Source organism: Triturus cristatus, chromosome 7 (assembly GCF_964204655.1).
Source record: "Triturus cristatus chromosome 7, aTriCri1.1, whole genome shotgun sequence".
NCBI lineage: Eukaryota > Metazoa > Chordata > Amphibia > Caudata > Salamandridae > Triturus > Triturus cristatus.
In genome coordinates this window covers 1784576087-1784587139 of record NC_140590.1, presented here as the reverse complement: position 1 = coordinate 1784587139, position 11053 = coordinate 1784576087, and positions in this window count along the sequence as shown.

Here is an 11053-nt window from a genome sequence, read left to right as displayed (position 1 = left end):
GGCTCTCTCCAGCCTGGCTAGGGTTCGGAAGCTTGGGCCGGACCAGGGGCTTGTGCTCCGTCCCAGTGTCCCAGGGAGCGGGAGCCCCCGTCCAGCAAGCCAGCCGAGGGTCCATGCGCTGGGGAAGGGTGTCCACCGTGGCCCGGGGAGGCTCTCTCCAGCCTGGCTAGGGTTCGGAAGCTTGGGCCGGACCAGGGGCTTGTGCTCCGTCCCAGTGTCCCAGGGTGCGGGAGCCCCCGTACTGCAAGCCAGCCGAGGGTCCGGGCGCTGGGGAAGGGTGTCCACCGTGGCCCGGGGAGGCTCTCTCCAGCCTGGCTAGGGTTCGGAAGCTTGGGCCGGACCAGGGGCTTGTGCTCCGTCCCAGTGTCCCAGGGTGCGGGAGCCCCCGTCCTGCAAGCCAGCCGAGGGTCCATGCGCTGGGGAAGGGTGTCCACCGTGGCCCGGGGAGGCTCTCCCTGGCCTGGCTAGGGTTCGGAAGCTGGTCCAGGGTCCGGGGCTTGTGCTCCGTCCCAGTGTCCCAGGGAGCGGGAGCCCCCCGTCCTGCAAGCCAGCCGAGGGTCCGTGAGCTGGTGAATGGTGTCCACCGGGGCCCAGGGAGGCTCTCCACGGCCTGGCTAGGGCTCTGAAGCTGGGACCGGACCCGGGGCTCGTGCTCCATTCGGCGGGCCCCGGGGTGCGTGAGCCCCCGTCCTGCAAGACAGCCGAGGGTCTGGGTGCTGGAGACAGGGGTCCACCGGGGCCCAGGGAGGCTCTCTCCGGCCTGGCTGCTATCAGAAGCAGGGACCGGGCCGGTGTGCAGGAGTGGCTGGCTTTATCTGCTACGCTGATGTAGCGTAGTTTTCTGCCCACCCCTAGTGCTAAGGCATGGCTCAGTGCATGAGTTCTTGGGTACTGACTTAATGATTAGAGTGCTGGATGAAGAGTGCCTAGGTTAATTTATAAGTATTTGGCTTTTGGTGCAGTGAATGGATTAATACAAGGTGTTGAATGGGTCACTTGAGGAGTGCAAGGGGTGTGACAGAGTGTTTGAAGGAAGTGTACGAATACTGACTGGGGAATTGAAGGTATGAAACACAAGTGTGTAGGTGGTTAGAGGACTGCATGCATAGTGGATAGGGGTTTGAACAGTCCATGTGCTAAGGCATGGCTCAGTGCATGAGTTCTTGGGTACTGACAAGGGGGCATATGTATCAAAACCCGAATTTGCGATTCTCAAATAGCGATTTTTTGAGAATCGCTATTTGAGAATCGCAAAATGGGATGTGTTTAAAATATCGCTAAACTTTTGCGATTTCTTAAAATTCCTTTATTGCGATTAGCAAATTGCGAAATCCCAATTAAGGAATACCTTCCCATTCATTCCTATGGGCCAGGAGACCCATAGGAGTGAATGGGAAGTAATTCTCAAATTGCGATTCGCAATATGCTAATCGCAATTTGAGAATAATTTCAAAGGTGCAAGGGTGTCAAGATGACACCCTGATGCACCCCTGAAATTAGCATGTGTGGACATATGGCGCAGATAAATGCCCTAAGGGCATGTATGTGCGCCACGTGGCACTTATAAAAATTTAAAAAAGTGAATTTTTTAAAGAATTCGCAAATCACCACTAACTAGAAGTTGGTGGTAATTTGCGTTTTCTTAAGGATTTTTCGCAAAACTTTGTTGCCTGTTACATTTCATTTAAGAAATCGCAATTTGCGATTTCTTAAATGCTTACGCAAAGTTAAGAAATCGCAAAATTAGCGATTCCTTAAATTTGCGCTGAAAAATGGCTCATACATACCGTTTAGCGATTTTTTATACGCAAACGCTGTTTTTTGCGAATCGCAGCGTTTGCGAGTAAAAAATCACTTGATACATATGCCCCCTAATGATTAGAGTGCTGCAAGAAGAGCGCCTAGGTGAATTTATAAGTATTTGGCTTTTGGTGCAGTGAATGTATTAGTACAAGGTGCTGAATGGGTCACTTGAGATGTGCAAGGGGTGTGACAGGGTGTTTGCTGGAAGTATATGTATACTGACTGGGGAATTGAAGGTGTGAAAGCCAAGTGTGTAGGTGGTTAGAGGACTACATGCATAGTGGATAGGCGTTTGAAGCAGTCCAAGTGCTAAGCCCTGGCTCACTGGATGAGTATTTGGGTACTGACTGAATGATAAGACAACATCAAGGGGAGGGCCTGGGTGAATTTATAAGTGTTTGGGTTTTGGTGCAGTGAATGGATTAGTATATGATGCTGAATGCATCACTAGAGAAGTGCAAGGAGAGTGACAGGGTGTTTGCTGGAAGTGTATGAATACTGACTTGGGGAATTGAAGGTGTGAAAGACAAGTGTGTAGGTGGTTACAAAAATGCATGCATAGTGGATAGGCGTTTGAAGCAGTCGATGTGCTAAGGCCTGGCTCCGTGCATGAGTAAATGTGTACTGACTGAATGATTAGAGTACTGCAAGGAGAGTGCCTGGGTGAATTTATAAGAGGTTGGGTTTTGGTGCTGTGAATGGATTAGTACATGGGGCTGAATGGGTCACTACAGGAGTGCAAGGGGAGTGACAGGGTGTTTGCTGGAAGTGTATGGATACTAAATGGAGAATTGAAAGTGTGAAAGACAAGCGTGTAGGTGGTTAGAAGACTGCATGCATAGTCTTTAGGCGTTTGAAGCAGTCCATGTGCTAAGGCCTGGATCACTGGATGAGTACTTGGGTACTGACTGAATTATTAGAATGGTGCTGAATGGGTCACTAGAGGAGTGCAAGAGGAGTGACAGGGTGTTTCCTGGAAGGGTATGGATGCTAACTGGGAAATTGAAGGTGTGAAAGATTAGTGTGTAGGTGGTTAGGGGACTGCATGCATAGTGGATAGGCGTTTGAAGCAGTCCATGAGCAAAAGCCTGGCTCACTGGATGAGTACTTGGGTACTGACTGAATGATTAGAGTACTGCAAGGAGAGTGCCTGGGTGAATTTATAAGTGTTTGGTTTTTTTGCGCATTTTGCGCAGTGAATGCATTAGTACATGATGCTGAATGGGTCACTAGAGGAGTGCAAGGGGAGTGACTGGGTGTTTGAAGGAAGTGTACGAATACTGACTGGGGAATTGAAGGTATGAAACACAAGTGTGTAGGTGGTTAGAGGACTGCATGCATAGTGGTTAGGGGTTTGAACAGTCCATGTGCTAAGGCATGGCTCAGTGCATGAGTTCTTGGGTACTGACTTAATGATTAGAGTACTGCAAGAAGAGTGCCTAGGTGAATTTATAAGTATTTGGCTCTTGGTGCAGCGAATGTATTAGTACCAGGTGCTGAATGGGTCACTTGAGGTGTGCAAGGGGTGTGACAGGGTGTTTGCTGGAAGTATATGTATACTGACTGGGGAATTGAAGGTGTGAAAGACAAGTGTATAGGTGGTTAGAGGACTGCATGCATAGTGGTTAGGGGTTTGAAGCCGTCCATGTGCTAAGGCCTGGCTCACTGCTTTAGTACCTGGGTCCTGACTGAATGATTAGAGTACTACATGGTGAGTGCCTGGGTGAATTTATAAGAGGTTTGGTTTTGGCACAGTGAATGGATTAGTACATGGTGCTGAAAGGGTCACTACAGTAGTGCAAGGGGAGTGACAGGGTGTTTGCCGGAAGTGTATGAATACTGACTGGGAAATTGAAGGTGTGAAAGAAAAGTGTGTAGGTGGTTAGAAGACTGCATGCATACTGAATAGGGGTTTGAAACAGTCCATGTGCTAAGGCCTCAGTCACTGGATGAGTACTTGGGTACTGACTGAATGATTAGAGTACTGCAAGGAGACTGCCTGGGTGAATGTATAAGTGGTTGGCTTTCGTCGCCGTGAATGAATTAGTACATGGTGCTGAATGGGTCACTGGAGGAGTGCAAGGGGAGTGACACGGTTTTTGCTGGAGTGTATGTATAATGACTAGGGAATTGAAGGTGTGAAAGATAAGTATGTAGGTGGTTAGAGGACTACATGCATAGTGGATAGGCGTTTGAAGCAGTCCAAGTGCTAAGCCCTGGCTCACTGGATGAGTACTTGGGTACTCACTGAATGATAAGACAACATCAAGGGGAGGGCCTGGGTGAATTTATAAGTGTTTGGGTTTTGGTGCAGTGAATGGATTAGTACATGATGCTGAATGCCTCACTAGAGAAGTGCAAGGAGAGTGACAGGGTGTTTGCTGGAAGTGTATGAATACTGACTTGGGGAATTGAAGGTGTGAAAGACAAGTGTGTAGGTGGTTAGAAAAATACATGCATAGTGGATAGGCGTTTGAAGCAGTCGATGTGCTAAGGCCTGGCTCCGTGCATGAGTAAATGTGTACTGACTGAATGATTAGAGTACTGCAAGGAGAGTGCCTGGGTGAATTTATAAGAGGTTGGGTTTTGGTGCAGTGAATGGATTAGTACATGGGGCTGAATTGGTCACTACAGGAGTGCAAGGGGAGTGACAGGGTGTTTGCTGGAAGTGTATGGATACTAAATGGAGAATTGAAAGTGTGAAAGACAAACGTGTAGGTGGTTAGATGACTGCATGCAAAGTGGATAGGCGTCTGAAGCAGTCCATGTGCTAAGGCCTGGATCACTGGATGAGTACTTGGGTACTGACTGAATTATTAGAGTACTGCAAGGAGAGGGCCTGGGTGAATTTAGAAGTGTTTGGGTTTTGTTGCAGTGAATGGATTAGTACATGGTGCTGAATGGGTCACTAGAGGAGTGCAAGGGGAGTGACAGAGTGTTTGCTGGAAGTTTATGAATACTGACGGGAACTGACGGTGAGAAAGAAAAGGGTGTAGGTGGTTAGAAGACTGAATGCATAGTGGATAGGAGTTTGAAGCAGAATATGTTCTAAGGCCTGGGTCACTGCATGAGTACTTGGGTACTGACTGAATGATTAGAGTACTGCAAGGAGAGTGCCTGGGTGAATTTATAAGTGGTTAGCTTTTAGCTAGGGGTGGGCGGAATTTGCGTAATCGCGTTACGCAAATCTCCGCGAAACGGTAAAAAATCTCCGCGAACACGCAGAAATTCCGCGAACACGCGGAATTGCTTGTTTGCGATACTTTTTTCCTGTTCGCGATCGCTGTTTGCGTGCTCGGGGTGAAATATCTCGCGAACACGCATATTGAGAACGCGAACAAGCAAAAAATTTCGCGAAGTCGCGGAACGCAGATTTTTGGGCAATTTCGCGTTCTCCGCGGAACGCGAAATTACCCAAATTCCGCAAATTCCGCGAACGGAACGAAATTTACCGCCCAGGCCTACTTTTAGCACAGTGAATGGATTAGTACATGGTGCTGAATGGGTCACTGGAGGAGTGCAAGGGGAGTGACAGGGTGTTTGCTGGAAGTGTATGTATACTGACTGAGGAATTGAAGTTGTGAAAGACAAGTGTGTAGGTGGTTAGAGGACTGCATGCATAGTGGATAGGGGTTTGAATCAGTCCATGTGCTAAGGCCTGGCTGACTGCAAGAGTACTTTGGTACTGACTGAATGATTAGAGTACTGCAAAGAGAGTGCCTGGGAGAATTTATAAGTGGTTGGGTTTTGGCGCAGTGAATGGATTAGCACAGGGTGCTGAATGGGTCACTAGAGGAGTGCAAGGGAAGTGACAGGGTGTTTGCTGGAAGTGTATATAAACTGACTGAGGAATTGAAGGTGTGAAAGACAAGTGTGTAGGTGGTTAGAGGACTGCATGCATAGTGGATAGGGGTTTGAAACAGTCCATGTGCTAAGGCCTGGCTCAGTGCATGAGTACTTGGGTACTGACTGAATGATTAGAGTACTGCAAGGAGATTGCCAGGGTGAATTTATAAGTGGTTGCCTTTTGGCACAGTGAATAGATTAGTATATGGTGCTGAATGGGTCGCTGGAGGAGTGCAAGGGGAGTGACACGGTTTTTGCTGGAGTGTATGTATACTTACTGGGGAATTGAAGGTGTGAAAGACAAGTGTGTAGGTGGTTAGAGAACTGCCTGCATAGTCTTTAGGCGTTTGAAGCAGTCCATGTGCTAAGCCCTGGCTCACTGGATGAGTACTTGGGTACTGACTGAATGATTAGAGTACTGCACGGAGAGTGCCTTGGTGAATTTATAAGTGGTTAGCTTTTGGAGCAGTGAATGGATAAGTACATGGTGTTGAATTTGACATTGGAGGTGTGCAAGGGGAGTGACACGGTGTTTGCTGGACTGTATGTATACTGACTGGGGAATTGAAGGTGTGAAAGACAAGTGTGTAGGTGGTTAGAGGGCTGCATGCATAGTGGATAGGGGTTTGAAGCAGTTCCTGTGCTGAGGCCTGGCTCACTACATGAGTACTTGGGTACTGACTGAAAGATTAGAGTACTGCAAGGAGAGTGCCGGGGTGAATTTATAAGTGTTTGGGTTTTGGTGCAGTGAATGGATTAGTACATGGTGCTGAATAGGTCACTAGAGGAGTGCAAGGGGAGTGACAGAGTGTTTGCTGGAAGTGTATGAATACTGACTGGGGAACTTACGGTGTAAAAGAAAAGGGTGTAGGTGGTTAGAAGACTGCATGCATAGTGGACGGAGTTTGAAGCAGTCTATGTTCTAAGGCCTGGGTCGCTGTATGAGTACTTGATTACTGACTGAATGATTAGAATACTGCAAGGAGAGTGCCTGGGTGAATTTATAAGTGGTTGGCTTTAAGCACAGTGAATGGATTAGTACATAGTGCTGAATGGGTCACTGGAGGAGTGCAAGGGGAGTGACAGGGTGTTTGCTGGAAGTGTATGTATACTGACTGAGGAATTGAAGTTGTGAAAGACAAGTGTGTAGGTGGTTAGAGGACTGCATGCATAGTGGATAGGGGTTTGAATCAGTCCATGTGCTAAGGCCTGGCTGACTGCATGTGTACTTGGGTACTGACTGAATGATTAGAGTACTGCAAAGAGAGTGCCTTGGAGAATTTATAAGTGGTTGGGTTTTGGCGCAGTGAATGGATTAGCACAGGGTGCTAAATGGGTCACTAGAGGACTGCAAGGAGATTGCCAGGGTGAATTTATAAGTGGTTGCCTTTTGGCACAGTGAATAGATTAGTATATGGTGCTGAATGGGTCGCTGGAGGAGTGCAAGGGGAGTGACACGGTTTTTGCTGGAGTGCATGCATAGTCTTTAGGCGTTTGAAGCAGTCCATGTGCTAAGCCCTGGCTCACTGGATGAGTACTTGGGTACTGACTGAATGATTAGAGTCCTGCAAGGAGAGTGCCTTGGTGAATTTATAAGTGGTTAGCTTTTGGAGCAGTGAATGGATAAGTACATGGTGTTGAATTTGTCACTGGAGGTGTGCAAGGGGAGTGACACGGTGTTTTCTGGACTGTACGTATACTGACTGGGGAATTGAAGGTGTGAAAGACAAGTGTGTAGGTGGTTAGAGGGCTGCATGCATAGTGGAAAGGGGTTTGAAGCAGTCCTTGTCCTGAGGCCTGGCTCACTACATGAGTACTTGGGTACTGGCTGAATGATAAGAGTACTGCAAGGAGAGTGCCTGGGTGAAATTATAAGTGGTTGAGATTTGGCAGAGTGAATGGATTAGTACATGGTGCTGAATGGGTCACTAGAGGAGTGCAAGAGGAGTGACAGGGTGTTTCCTGGAAGGGTATGGATACTAACTGGGGAATTGAAGGTGTGAAAGATAAGTGTGTAGGTGGTTAGAGGACTGCATGCATGGTGGATAGGAGATTGAAGAGGTCCATGTGCAAAAGCTTGGCTCACTGGATGAGTACTTGGGTACTGACTGAATGATTAGTGTACTGCAAGGAGAGTGCCTGGGTGAATTTATCAGTGGTTGGATTTTGGCGCAGTGAATGGATTAGCACAGGGTGCTGAATGGGTCACTAGAGGAGTTCAAGGGAAGTGACAGGGTGTTTGCTGGAATTGGATGTATACTGACTGAGGAATTGAAGGTGTGAAAGACAAGTGTGTTGGTGGTTAGAGGACTGCATTCAGAGTGGATAGGTGTGAGAAGTTGGCCTGGCATATGCTGGTCACTAGTTCTAGTGGCCACCTTGCACCTGTCCAATTCGACTCTTGGTAGATAGGTTTAAAGACAACCTTTTAAAAGAAAGCTATCCTAGTGGTAGCTGTGGAGAGCAGCCTTCAGGCTAAGTCTCTGAGGAATGTAAAGCAGCTTGTTTTACCTTATAATCTCTTGAATTACCAAATGAAAAGTCACCACACAGGTATATATATGAAATATATATGTATTTATTACTAAATATACTCTACTAATCTCTTTATGAGATTAGTCCCAGGTAGACATTTAAAAGATCAACATTTCTCAACAAATTAAGCACATAAATCACTGTAGCCCTAGGGGCGTACCAGACCATATACTAAGTAAATGGTATAACAAATTCGACAAGCAAAATGAAGAGGCCTAGGGCCTTGGGAATCGCTGGGGCTTCACTGCTGTAGTGTTTTCAGGTAAGTAACTAGCCCACAGGAGGCGCGTGCAGTGTCTAAACACGCACGCGAGTTTCTCATAGACTTCAATGCAAAAATGTCGCGATTTGTATTTTAAAGTTCTAGGGCACTTCTGAGTGGACAACAAGCACACAACTTACAGGGTAAGTATTTCGATAGCCAATGCACACTTGGGCACCGTAATGCCAGAGTTACCTCACCCAGGGAGTCCGGGTGCACAGGTGTCCTTTGGTGTCGGGTCGCGATGCTGATTTCAATGGGAATCGAGGTGTTCTTGCTGCTTGTGTCGTCGAGAGAGGTGTCCGTTCGGTTCCAACGATGGATTGGAGTTGCAGGCGACCTGGAAATTGAGGGGACAGAGTTCAGAGTCACTTGCCAGTGACCGGTGGCCTTCAGGATAGATGACCACAACTGTCGCGTCGCTTTTGTCGCTGATGGTGTTTTGTCTCTTCGCCCACGTCGTCCAGGAGGGATCGATGACAATCAGCAGCTGGAGTTGGAGGGTCCCACGACGTCTGCAGCTGTTGGCGGTGTCGGCACTCGGATTGGAGCCAACAAACCTTGGCAACTGCAAGTCTCGTGTAGAGTGAAGATGGTGGATGGCTCAGACCAGCAAGATCCGAGGGACTTACCCAGCGAGGATAAGTGAGGGTAGTCCCAGAGCAACCAGGTCAGCCCTTGGAATAGTCGAGGATGTCTTCAGGAGGGCTACTAGCCAACGGGCAAGCAACCGCAAAGACGCCTTTGCAGGAAAACTTCAGCAACAGCCCACGGGCACTCGGGACGGGGTAGGCCGCTGATCTTTGGTTCAGTACCTGCTCGGGACTTGGACATTAAGTGGTCGAAAGCACAGGTTTGTAGTTTGTCGTTCAGGGCTTGCACTCGAAATCAGTGCACGGTTCCCTGGTATTGTCGTTCTTCGTCACTCGTGGGGTCCAGACGCCACAGCTTCGCTGGGGACTCAAAATGGCCGTAGAGAGGTCAGGAAATCGACTTCAGGGGACGCAGGGACTTCGGGCTCCGGCGGGAGCGGTAAAGTTTGCAACCATTGTTCAGTCCTTAAGGTGCCTGCAAAGCAGGGGAGCCACTCCTTGGCTCCAAGGGAGATCCTTCGGTCTTCTAAAGGTAGTAGAACGTTGAAGGGACCAGATTCTTCTTCGTAGAGCATCGTCCAGGTGTAATCTGAATTGCATTGGCAATATTTGGTATCTTATACTGTAAAGATGGGAGGGACTAGCTCTATGGCCACTCCTCTAGGAGGGCCAGGGTAGGGGTGGTTACACCCACTTCCCTTTGTCCAGTTTCGCGCCAGGACAGGGGCAGAGGCCCCTGAACCGGTTTGAGCTGGCATATGCACAGAGGAGCCTACTGCTCCCCCAGTGCAGGACTTCAAAGGCACTCTAAGAGTGCACCCACCCAGCTCCAATACACTAAATCCTGTCTGGAAGGTTGTGACACCTCCCTGTGACAGGAAACCCTTTGTTGAGCTCCCTCCACTGCGAGTTTCGGTCAGCAGCAGGAGGGCAGCCCGGTGTCTGTGCTGGTGGCATCCATTTTGTGATGCCAGGGCTTTAGAAGATTTCTACCGTTTGGTACAGTGGGTACATGTCGTCCCCTCTAGTAGGGTGGGATCATACTCCCACACCAGTTACTGGTGTGGGGGTATGATTCCAAAACGTTTGACACCAAACACAACATGTTTTGATGCAGTCATTCCAAAGTTAGCATTAACCGGGAGGTTATAATGCACTTAAGAGTATATGGTTTAACCGCATCCACAAACAGCAGCAGAGAATAGACTCTGCCAGCTGCAGAGGGGTCCTGCTCAGGCAGAAGCACCCCCTCACATAGTAAACCACGCACCCTGCCCTTGGGATTGATAGGGCCTACCATAGGGGTGACTGATAGGTTCATATGTGTGTGTATGGTGAGATATAGAAACCTATACCTCAGTGAGGAGTGCTAACACTACCTCACACAGGCTGCAGTAGCAGGCCTGTGGTGTCAGATTGAGAATGCTTCCCAGGGGTGGCATAATACATGCTGCAGCCCCTGGTAGGCCTTCGAAGTACCAATGCCCTAGGTACCTAAGGTACCATATACTAGGGCCTCACAAGGTACCACAGTATCCAATCACTAGTGCATCTAATATGCACACCAATCATTTTAGGGAGTAAGCAGATAGGCTGGGGTCCTGAATAGCAGGATCCCAGCCAGACTAGTCAAAAACCACTCAAACACCAGGAAAAAAGTGGGGGCAACCATATAGTCAGATTCCACCTTCCTACATAACCCCCCCCCAAACGAAAGGAGATAAGGCTAACCTTGTCCAGATAAGCCTTTATTTCCTGAGTGGCCATATAAGGAAGAACCTGCACTAGCATGGTTGCTCCCTGTCTCATGGTCCACTTGGGAAATTCTACCCCAAGGGGTTCTAGAGTTTCTCCAAAGTCTAGGGAAATTACCTGTATTGGTTTTTGGGTCAGAGGTGAGCTGGTGGGGTGTCTGAGTCTGGAAGTGAGGCCCTATTTGGGTTGGTCTCAGCCTCCTCAGATCACTGGCCACTATGGAAGCCTTTCTGCCCATGACTGTGTCATATCTGGCCCT